General features: G+C 48.2%; 1 protein-coding gene across 2 annotated transcripts in view; it reads right to left on the reverse strand.

Annotated features, from left to right (window-relative positions):
* HSPA12B (heat shock protein family A (Hsp70) member 12B) overlaps positions 1-12,209 on the reverse strand; it is a 103,935-nt gene that overhangs the window by 34,778 nt on the left and 56,948 nt on the right. The window lies entirely within an intron of this gene.

Consider the following 12,209-nt stretch of genomic DNA (forward strand, 5'->3'; position numbering starts at 1 on the left):
TGCCGCGGGAGTGACCCCTCTTGGTTACTATGCAGAACTGCAAATATTTGGGTCCTAGGAGACGGCTGCTGAGTGATCCTCTGCTTCCACAGGGATCACTCAGGTATGGGACATGCGTACTGATGATGGTCCCGGCTGGAACAATGTAACCATGTTATAAAAATCATAAAAAAATAAATTGCTGTAAATATAAAGAAAAGATTTTATTCTACAATTGACACTAAAATGATTATTCAGTTTTGTTATGTAACATCTCATCTTTTTTCTTCATAAAATGTTTTTATATGTGTAAAGGGGAACACTGCGGACTGTGATGTAAAGGGGAACACTGCGGACTGTGATGTAAAGGGGAACACTGCGGACTGTGATGTAAAGGGGAACACTGCGGACTGTGATGTAAAAGGGAACACTGCGGACTGTGATGTAAAGGGGAACACTGCGGACTGTGATGTAAAGGGGAACACTGCGGACTGTGATGTAAAGGGGAACACTGCGGACTGTGATGTAATGGGGAACACTGCGGACTGTGATGTAAAGGGGAACACTGCGGACTGTGATGTAAAGGGGAACACTGCGGACTGTGATGTAATGGGGAACACTGCGGACTGTGATGTAATGGGGAACACTGCGGACTGTGATGTAATGGGGACACTGCGGACTGTGATGTAAAGGGGAACACTGCGGACTGTGATGTAAAAGGGAACACTGCGGACTGTGATGTAAAAGGGAACACTGCGGACTGTGATGTAATGGGGAACACTGTGGACTGTGATGTAAAGGGGAACACTGCGGACTATGATGTAAAGGGGAACACTGCGGACTGTGATGTAATGGGGAACACTGTGGACTGTGATGTAAAGGGGAACACTGCGGACTGTGATATACAGGGGAACACTGCGGACTGTGATGTAAAGAGAAACTCTGATGTAAGGTGGTCTCTGGTCACCAAAGACCCTCCCCTCCTTACATCACTGTCAGCAGCGCTCACCTTTACATCAGGGTCCGCAGTGTTCCCTTTTACATCAGGTTGGCACAGGTCCCCTTGCACAGTGGGGGGAGCTCTGGTGACTACAATCCCCCTCACAGCTCCATTCACACCCAATCCCATCCCGGCTCCATCCACCCCCCTGGACCCATCCTGGCTCCATCCATCCCCTGCGATCACATCCCTGCTCCATCCATTCATCTCTCTGATCCCATGCTGGCTCCATCCATCCATCCCCCAATCCTATCCTGGCTCCATCCACCCCCCCAATCCCATCTCGGCTCCATCCACCCCCTGATCCCATCCGGCTCCATTCACCCCCCGATCCCATCCCGGCTCCATCCACCCCCCTGGACCCATCCTGGCTCCATCCATCCCCTGCGATCCCATCCCGGCTCTATCCATTCATCTCTCTGATCCCATCATGGCTCCATCCATCCATCCCCAAATCCTATCCTGGCTCCATCCACCCCCCCAATTCCATCCACCCCCTGATCCCATTCCGGCTCCATCCACCCCCCTGATCCCATCCCAGCTCCATCCATCCCTCTGGACCCATCCTGGCTCCATCCATTCATCTCTCTGATCCTATCCCGGCTCCATCCATCCCCCAATCCTATCCTGCCTCCATCCACCCCCCGATCCCATCCCGGCTCCATCCACCACCCCAATCTCATCCCAGCTCCATCCATCCCCCCTGATTCCATCCCGGCTCCATCCATTCATTACCCCGATACTATCCCGGCTCCATCCACCCCCCGATCCCATCCCGGCTCCATCCATCCCCTCCGATCCCATCCAGGCTCCATCCATCCCCCAGATCCCATCCCAGCTCCATCCATTCCCCAGATCCCATTCTGGCTCCATCCACCCCTCCAATCCCATCCCAGCTCCATCCATCCCCCAGATCCCATCCTGGCTCCATCCATCCCCTCAATTTCATCCCGGCTCCATCCATCCATCCCCCTGATCCCATCCCGGCTCCAGCCAACCCTCTGCAGCTCCCCACTCCATCTAGCCCACATTATCAGGCAGTAGATCTGGTACTGAACAGAGAGGAACCCAATCCCCGGGGTTTAAAGCTGTGAGCACCGGACACCCCCAAGACAGAGGTGAGTCCCTAATGAACTGCACCGAACTGCACTGTGATGTATAGAGACCTGGAGCCGGGACATCCCGGGTCTGATCACCAGAGGAGACCCCACTGCACTACATACCACCGATCTCTCATCCTCTCCTCCCGGGACCCCACCCTCTGTGTGCGTATATATAGGAATCTTCTCCAGACTGATCCTCAACCCAGAATTGTGATATCCCCCTCTGTGCTCTGTGTATATCAGGATCAGTCTTTATATAGAGCAATCAAAAAAACTCATACGGGCGGGTGCCCCTCTAGGAAGGGTGCCTGTAGGCACATGCCTACAGTGCCTATTGGGAAATCCAGACCTGGCAACACTGAAAAGAGTAACAAATAAAATCAATGACAAAGAAAAGATAACGGTAAAAAAAGTAGAAATAAAAACACAGAAAAATATTATCTAAGAGGAAGGTGTTACTAGGACCCGTATTGTGGGAGGAGCCATTCCTAAAGTGATTGTAAACCCCTATATACTGTATACCCAGTCACTGACCTCTCTCCTCTCCCCACCCCCATCCTGCTTGTACAGGGGGTAATACTAATTTCAGGTACTTACTGTGCTATAATAATAATGTTATTAACAAGAATAAAGACAATAATAATAAAATTCTGGTAATAATAATAATAATAATAATAAAATAAAGAAGAATACAAATATATGTTATATTATATGTTGATATTATTGTTAATAACATTCTTATTATACAGGATTTATATAGCGCCAACAGTTTGCGCAACGCCAGGGGCGGACTGACCATTTGGAAACTCGAGCACTGCCCGAGGGCCCGGGGTCAGTAGGGGGCCCCATGAGATGCCCCTGGTACCTTTTTCATAGGTTTTTTTGAGTTTGGGCAAGGACACAGGGGCCACATGATCCCCTATTACCTGGGGGCCCCATGAGTTGTCAGTCCGCCCCTGCGCAGCGCTTTACAAAATGAATAACATGATTATTATTAATATTACTGCCACGTTGCTGATTTCCAGGCAGATAGCAGAGGCACATTACTGTATTAAATTGCTTCTCTTATATCTGCTTGGAAATCAACATGATGATGATACTAATAATAATGTAATAATAATAATATATTGTTGTTATTATTATGTTACTTTTATTATAATTTTTTTATATTATTATTATTATAATTACATTATTATTATATTTTTTCATTATGGTCAATAACAATAATATTACTACTACTACTAATGTTATTAACACTAATATTAATTTGTAATAATTATTATTATATTACTATTGTAATAATAATAATAATAATTATTATTATTATCGAAGGAGCAGGGCCCTCGAACCCCTCGTGTAGTGTATTGTTACTGTCTTGTCTCATGTTCTGTCCCCCTTGCTACTGTACAGCGCTGAGCATACCCTTTGGCGCTATATAAATACTGTATAATAATAATAACAATTATAGAGGATTTATGGCGCCAACAGTTTGCTCAGCGCTTTACAATATAACGGGAGACAATACAGTAACAATACAGTTCAATACAAGAGGGATAGGAGGGCCCTGATCCTTGGAGCTTACAATCTAGGAGGGAGGGGCTAGTGGTACAAAAGATAGTAACTGTGGGGGATGGACTGGTTGGAAGAGTAGAAGATTCCATTATTAGCTGAGGGCAGGATAGGCTTCCCTGAAGAGAGGTTTTCAGAGATCGCCTAAAAGTGGGCAGAGTAGGTGATAGTCTGATAAATAGGGGTAGAGAGTTCCAGAGGATTGGTGAAGCTCCGGAGAAGTCCTGGAGATGAGCATGGGAGGAGGAGACAAGGGAGCTAGAGAGCAGGAGGTTGTGCGAGGAGCGGAGAGGACAGTTTGGGTGATATTTAGAGACAAGATTGGTGATGTAATTTGGGGCGGAGTTATAAATGGCTTTATATGTTATTGTTAATGTTTTGAATTTTATCCGTTGGGCAATGGGAAGCCAATGAAGGGATTGGCAGAGAGGGGTGGAGGACACTGAGTGGAGGTCAGTGGAGGGATTGGCAGAGAGGGGTGGAGGACACTGAGTGGAGGTCAGTGGAGGGATTGGCAGAGAGGGGTGGAGGACACTGAGTGGAGGTCAGTGGAGGGATTGGCAGAGAGGGGTGGAGGACACTGAGTGGAGGTCAGTGGAGGGATTGGCAGAGAGGGGTGGAGGACACTGAGTGGAGGTCAGTGGAGGGATTGGCAGAGAGGGGTGGAGGACACTGAGTGGAGCTCAGTGGAGGGATTGGCAGAGAGGGGTGGAGGACAATGAGTGGAGGCCAGTGGAGGGATTGGCAGAGAAGGGTGGAGGACAATGAGTGGAGGCCAGTGGAGGGATTGGTAGAGAGGGATGGAGGACACTGAGTGGGGGCCAGTGGAGGGATTGGCAGAGAGGGATGGAGGACACTGAGTGGGGGCCAGTGGAGGGATTGGCAGAGAGGGATGGAGGACACTGAGTGGGGGCCAGTGGAGGGATTGGCAGAGAGGGATGGAGGACACTGAGTGGAGGCCAGTGGAGTGATTGGCAGAGAGGGGTGGAGGACACTGAGTGGAGGCCAGTGGAGGGATTGGCAGAGAGGGATGGAGGACACTGAGTGGAGGCCAGTGGAGGGATTGGCAGAGAGGGATGGCAGATACAGAACGGTTAGTAAGGTGGATGAGTCTGGCAGCAGCATTCATTATAGACTGAAGAGGGGATAGCCTGCGATGAGGTCGGCCAATGAGGAGGGAGTTACAATAGTCAAGGCGAGATATAACAAGGGAGTGAATAAGTTGCTTAGTGGTTTCCAAGGTTAGGAACGGGCGTATCTTGGAGATGTTGCGGAGGTGAAGTCTACAAGATTTGGACAGTGATTGGATTTGGGGCTGAAAGGACAGATGGGAGTCTAGGATTACACCTAGCACCCTGGCATGAGGGGAGGGACTGATAATTGTATTATTGGTCTTGATGGAGAAGTCGGGGGAGGGGGCACGGGCTGGAGGGAATAGTATGAGTTCCGTTTTAGAAAGATTGAGTTTGAGGAAGTGGAGTGACATCCATACCGATATGTTGCTTAGTAGGTTAGTAATGCGAGAGGAGACTGAAGGGGTGAGGTGAGGGGTAGAAAGATAGATTTGCGTGTCATCAGCATAGAGATGGCACTTAAAGCCATGGGAGTTTGTCAAGTGACCAAGGGAGGAAGTGTAGATGGTGAAGAGTAGGGGTTCAAGGACAGAACCTTGAGGGACCCCTACAGAAAGAGGGAGTGGAGAGGAGGAGCCAGAGTTATAGGTAACGCTGAAGGAGCGCTGCGATAGCTAGGAGGAGAACCAGGAGAGAGCAGAGTCTCTGAGACCAAGAGAGTGGAGTTTTTTGAGGAGGAGGGGATGGTCAACCGTATCAAAAGCCGCAGAGAGGTCGAGTAGTAAGAGTATGGAGTAGTGACCATTGGTTGGGATGAGTACGGAGTAGTGGCCATTGGTTGGGAGGTGTACGGAGTAGTGGCCATTGGTTGGGATGAGTACGGAGTAGTGGCCATTGGTTGGAATGAGTACGGAGTAGTGGCCATTGGTTGGGATGAGTAGGGTGTAGTGGCCATTGGTTGGGATTAGTATGGAGTAGTGGCCATTGGTTGGGAGGAGTACGGAGTAGTGGCCATTGGTTGGGAGGAGTACGGAGTAGTGGCCATTGGTTGGGAGGAGTACAGAGTAGTGGCAATTGGTTGGGAGGAGTACGGAGTAGTGGCCATTGGTTGGGATGAGTACGGAGTAGTGGCCATTGGTTGGGATGAGTACGGAGTAGTGGCCATTGGTTGGGATGAGTACGGAGTAGTGGCCATTGGTTGGGATGAGTACGGAGTAGTGGCCATTGGTTGAGATTAGTATGGAGTAGTGGCCATTGGTTGGGAGGAGTACGGAGTAGTGGCCATTGGTTGGGAGGAGTATGGAGTAGTGGCCATTGGTTGGGATGAGTACGGAGTAGTGGCCATTGGTTGGAATGAGTACGGAGTAGTGGCCATTGGTTGGGATGAGTAGGGTGTAGTGGCCATTGGTTGGGATTAGTATGGAGTAGTGGCCATTGGTTGGGAGGAGTACGGAGTAGTGGCCATTGGTTGGGATGAGTACGGAGTAGTGGCCATTGGTTGGGATTAGTATGGAGTAGTGGCCATTGGTTGGGAGGAGTACGGAGTAGTGGCCATTGGTTGGGATGAGTATGGAGCAGTGGCCATTGGTTGGGATGAGTACGGAGTAGTGGCCATTGGTTGGGATGAGTATGGAGTAGTGGCCATTGGTTGGGATGAGTACGGAGTAGTGGCCATTGGTTGGGATGAGTACGGAGTAGTGGCCATTGGTTGGGATGAGTACGGAGTAGTGGCCATTGGTTGGGATGAGTACGGAGTAGTGGCCATTGGTTGGGATTAGTATGGAGTAGTGGCCATTGGTTGGGATGAGTACGGTGTAGTGGCCATTGGTTGGGATTAGTATGGAGTAGTGGCCATTGGTTGGGAGGAGTACGGAGTAGTGGCCATTGGTTGGGATGAGTACGGAGTAGTGGCCATTGGTTGGGATTAGTATGGAGTAGTGGCCATTGGTTGGGATGAGTACGGAGTAGTGGCCATTGGTTGGGATGAGTATGGAGTAGTGGCCATGGGTTTTAGCAGTTAGTAGATCATTAGTGAGTTTTAGTAGGGCAGTTTCTGTGGAGTGTAGAGAGCAAAAGCCAGACTGTAAAGGGTCAAGAAGGTTGTTGTCGGTGAGGGAGGAGCTCAGGCGATTGTAGACTAAGCGTTCTAGGAGTTTAGAGGTAAATGGCAGCAGGGAGATGGGTCTTAAGTTGTTCAGGTTGGTGGGATCCAGGGAGGGCTTTTTAAGTATGGGAGTGATGCTTTAGAGGGGCGGGGAAGGCACCGTTCAACAGGGAAAGATTGAATATGTGAGCGAGGGAGCATAGGATGGAAGAAGAGGGTGACCGTAGTAGTTGTGAGGGGACAGGATCCAGGGGGAAGGTTGTGAGACGGGCTTCTGAGAAAACCTTAGTGACCTCTTCGGTAGTAGCGAGGTCAAAAGAGGAAAGTGTTGAGGGAGGTTTAGTATAAGGTATGCTAAGTGGGATGGATATCTGTGCAGTGGCGATGCCCCTACAAATTGCGTCAATCTTGTTTTTGAAATGATTTGCAATCTCGTGAGCAGTGAGTGAGGTACTGGGTGGAGGTGGAGAAAGTAGAGAGTTAAAAGTAGAGAAGAGACGACGAGGACTGGATGACAAGGTATTAATAAAAGTGACAAAGTAGGCTTGTTTGGCAGCATGGAGGGAGGAATTGTATGTTAAGAAAGATTTATATTATTATTATTATTATTATGTTACTATTGTTAACATTATTATTATTTTCATTATTGTCACTAACAATAATATTACTACTAATAATGTAATGTATTAATATGTGTGTCTTATATCTGCCTGGAAATCAGCAATCACATTTTCTCCGAGGATCCAAAGCCATATAAAACATTTGAAGTATGATTTCCACCCCCGGGCCCCGTCTTCGATATCTATGTGTGATTGGTCTGAGCTGTGTCTTTGCTCCGCCCAGATCTAACATTTCATTATCGGTATGAGTGGAGCTGCAAAGCTGTTCTCTCCCCCACTCCCACAAGTGCTGGAATCAGCCCGCATACTCATTCTGAACATTTTATACATTTTTCTTCATCTCTTCGGGAACTTTGTTATCGCTTTGTTTTGATTGTGGCCGGATTTGGTGCACATCAGTACAAGGAACTAGGAATCCAAGGAGTGGAGAATGTTAAAGCCGAGTTCTGGCCATCCTATCAGCTGTACCAGCTCCTCTCCTGACCTGAACCTTCTTACTCTGATGTCACTGCACACTGCGAGCTTCTCACAATGTGCATTAAAAGCTGCAGCAAGTCAGATAGAGCTCCACCTCATTTCCTGGCTGGTGGACGTCCAACATCATCTAATACTTTTCTCCCCAGCCTGACTATCCCTGGGCAGGTCCTTTCATTCATTGGATTTCAGGTTTTTCCATCACTGAGTCTCAGAATCTCATGTAGGCACTACCAAGGGTCGTCTGCATGCAAGCACAGCATTCCTGTGAGCACCCGCTCCTCCAGACAGACATCTACCCTTCAACTCATTCTGATTTGTACATAACTCCCAACAGCCAGGCCACTGTTTGCATCAGGACTGAGTGCTCTTGAGAGGAGGAGCTGTGATGTTTTCAGGAAGCTATGCATAGCATCCTGCTGGCCCCTCCCACCAGCCATGATCTGCCGGCATTGCATAGAGAAGCGCAAAGACCGAGTGATGACATCACTTCAGACTAAAATAAAGTATGTAATGATAATGAAAAGTTTTATTTAAAAAAAATAATTAACATGTTACATACAGTACAGCTGAAAACTGGATGGAGTCATTTTATCAACTGAACCCAGATGAAGGAAAATGGACTTTCTCCAAAACGCCCTGGATGACAGATCCAGGACATTGGATGACGGATCCAGGACATTGGATGACGGATCCAGGACATTGGATGACGGATCCAGGACATTGGATGACAGATCCAGGACATTGGATGACAGATCCAGGACATTGGATGACGGATCCAGGACATTGGGTAACAGATCCAGGACATTGGGTGATGGATCCAGGACATTGGATGACGGATCCAGGACATTGGGTGACAGATCCAGGACATTGGGGACAGATCCAGGACATTGGATGACAGATCCAGGACATTGGATGACAGATCCAGGACATTGGACGACAGATGCAGGACATTGGGAGACAGATCCAGGACATTGGGTGACAGATCCAGGACATTGGGTGACAGATCCAGGACATTGGGTGACAGATCCAGGACATTGGGTGACAGATAAAGGATATTGGGTGACAGATCCAGGACATTGGATGACAGATCCAAGACATTTGGTAACAGATTCGGGACATTGTATGACAGATCCAGGACATTGGGTGACAGATCCAGGCCGTTAGATGACAGATCCAGGCTGTTGGATGACAGATCCAGGCTGTTGGATGACAGATCCAGGACGTTGGATGACAGATCCAGGACGTTGGATGACAGATCCAGGCTGTTGGATGACAGATCCAGGACGTTGGATGACAGATCCAGGACATTGGATGAAGGATCCAGGACGTTGGACAAATGTAGCACAAGACTCTCTAGTCCTGCACTAGGGAGATACCTTTCTACTTTCCAATCCCTGAAGAGGATTACCATAAGGGGGACTTTCTTGAAAGACTGACTGCAGCTACAAGCCTAGACTTCCATCCGAATAGGTAAGTAGTCACTGCTGCACTACATACACACACCGGCCTTCTTCTCTCAATATACTGACTGTCTCCGTCTCTGGAATGATCATTCATTTCTGGATACAGTTTCTTTTTTTTTTTTTTGCTGCAGAGTTAATTTGTCTCCTAGAAGGAGCAGGTGGTGGTTTCCATTCTTGAGGACATCTATACCTCCTAAGCTCTGCATCTCTTCTTGTTTTCATATAACATTTTTTTTAATATCCTACATATACACCATATTGGCAAAAGTATTGTTCCGCCTGACTTTCCTTACACATGACCTTTAATGGCCTCCCAGTCTCAGTCCGTAGGGTTCAATATTGAGTTGGCCCCACCCTTTCCACGCACATGGGCTTTAATGGCCCCCCAGTCTTAGTCCGGAGGGTTCAATATTGAGTTGGCCCCGCCCTTTGCAGCTATAACAGCTTCAACTCTTCTGGGAAGGCCGTCCACAAGGTTTAGGAGGGTGTCTATAGGAAGGTTGGACCATTCTTCCAGAAGCACATTTGTCAGGTCAGGCACTGATGTCGGGGGGAGGAGGCCTGGCTCGCAGTCTCCGCTCTAATTCATCCCAAAGGTGTTCTATGGGGTTGAGGTCAGGACTCTGTGCAGGCCAGTCAAGTTCCTCCACCCCAAACTGGCTCCTCCATGTCTTTATGGACCTTGCTTTGTGCACTGGTGTGCAGTCATGTTGGAACAGGAAGGGGTCATCCCCAAACTCTTCCCACAAAGTTGGGAGCATGAAATTGTCCAAAATGTTGCCTTAAGAGTTCCCTTCACTGGAACTAGGGGGCCAAGCCCAACCGCTGAAAAACAACCCCACACCATAACCCCCCCTCCACCAGACTTTACACTTGGCACAATGCAGTCAGGCAACTACCGTTCTCCTGGCAACTTTCAAACCCAGACACGTCCATCGGATTGCCAGACAGAGAAGCGTGATTGGTCACTCCAGAGAACACATCTCCACTGCTCTAGAGTCCAGTGGTGGCGTGTTTACACCATGGCATCCGATGCTTTGCATTGCACTTGGTGATGGAAGGCTTGGATGCAGCTGCTCGGCCATAGAAACCCATTCCATGAAGCTCTCTACACACTGTTGTTGGGCTCATCTGAAGGCCACACCAAGTTTGGAGGTCTTTAGCTATTGACTCTGCAGACAGTTGGCGACTTCTGCGCACTGTGCGCTTCAGCATGCGCTGACCCCGCCCTGTCATGTGACGTGGCCTACCACTTGGTGGCTGAGTGGCTGTTGTTCCCAGTTGCTTCCACTTTGTTATAATCCCACTAACAGTTGGGCATAGAATATTTAGTAGCCAGGAAATCTCATGGATGGACTTATTGCACAGGTGGCCACCTATCACGGGACCACGCTTGGAGTCACTGAGCTCCTGAGAGCGACCCATTCTTTCACCAATGTTTGTATAAGCAGTCTGCATGCCTAGGGGCTTGATTGTATACACCTGTGGCCATGGAGGGGATTGGAACACCTGAATCACATGATCGGGAGGGCGGAGCCAATTCTTTTGGCAATATAGTGTATTCGTGGACCAGCATTTTCAGGTAGCAGGCACACACCATAAACAGATCCTAGCCATTGATTTATGGCCGGGACCTGCTAATCAGCTTAGCGAATGACAGTACAGAGCCCTGTGTTTACTGACAACACAGACCTCTGTACATGAAGTAGAGATGTGGCTGTTTTAGTTTCCTGCAAAACAGTCACATCGCTTAGTTAAAGCAGCACATACTACACACATTAACACTGGTTAGGCACACAGGCAACTCTGTGATCGCTCCTAGATGTTAACCCCTTCCTAGCCAGGTCATTAGCACAGCGACAGTGTATAGCAGTGGTCCCCAAACTGCGGTCCTTTGCTGGCTTTTATCCCGCCCTCAGGGCAATATCTCATCCTCTGACACCAATAATGTGGCATAATTCCCCCCAACTGACACCAATGAAAGGACACAATTCCTCCCAATGACACCAATGAAGGGACACAATTCCTACCAATGACACCAACAATGGGGCACAGTTCCTTCCAATTACACCAATGATGGGGCACCATTCTTCCCAGTGACACCAACACTGGGGCATGATTCTTCCCACCCAATGACACCAACAATGGGGCATTGTTCACACCCACTGACGCTGGGACATTTTGTACTTCAAATGGCCACAGTCCAGCCCCCCTAAAGTCTGAAGGACACTAAAGTGGGCCATTGTTTAAAAAAATTGGTGTATAGTATTAGCACTGATCACTGTATTAGTGTCACTGGAGATGTCAATGTCATTTAGTCAGTTCCCAGAGTCAGAGTGCAGTGTCGCATGACCGTGCAATTACTAGTTCAAGTAGCGCAGTGCTGAATATCTAAAAAATGTCCTGGTCATGAATTTGGGTAAAACCTTCCGCAGCTCAAGTGGGTATACATAATTATACTGTATATTTTATCTAATAAAAATGTGACCAGGCTGTACGGAAAATTCTGAATGATAGTGCACTCTGCAATGTCAAATGTAAAAAAAAAAAAAAAAAGGTTTTTTTGCTGGTTTACCATTTATTTATTTAGTTAGTTAGTTATCCATCCCCCCTCCCACCATTATCACATAGGTGAAAGTGACTTCTGTGCTCTAAAGCCTCCACATATATGAACATCACATATCCCAGGATACTTCAGGTTCCATTCATTGTTGGACCAGCAGTGCATCCTCTGAGGTCCAGCAACCTGAACAGAGATGCCTGGAACCCGATGACGTCGGGGCCATAGATGGTGGCCCGTGACCTGGGCTCTGGCAATGCA

The sequence above is a fragment of the Staurois parvus genome, unplaced genomic scaffold, assembly GCF_062004578.1.
Source record: "Staurois parvus isolate SC_StPar_1 unplaced genomic scaffold, SC_StPar_1.0 ptg001437l, whole genome shotgun sequence".
Lineage (NCBI taxonomy): Eukaryota > Metazoa > Chordata > Amphibia > Anura > Ranidae > Staurois > Staurois parvus.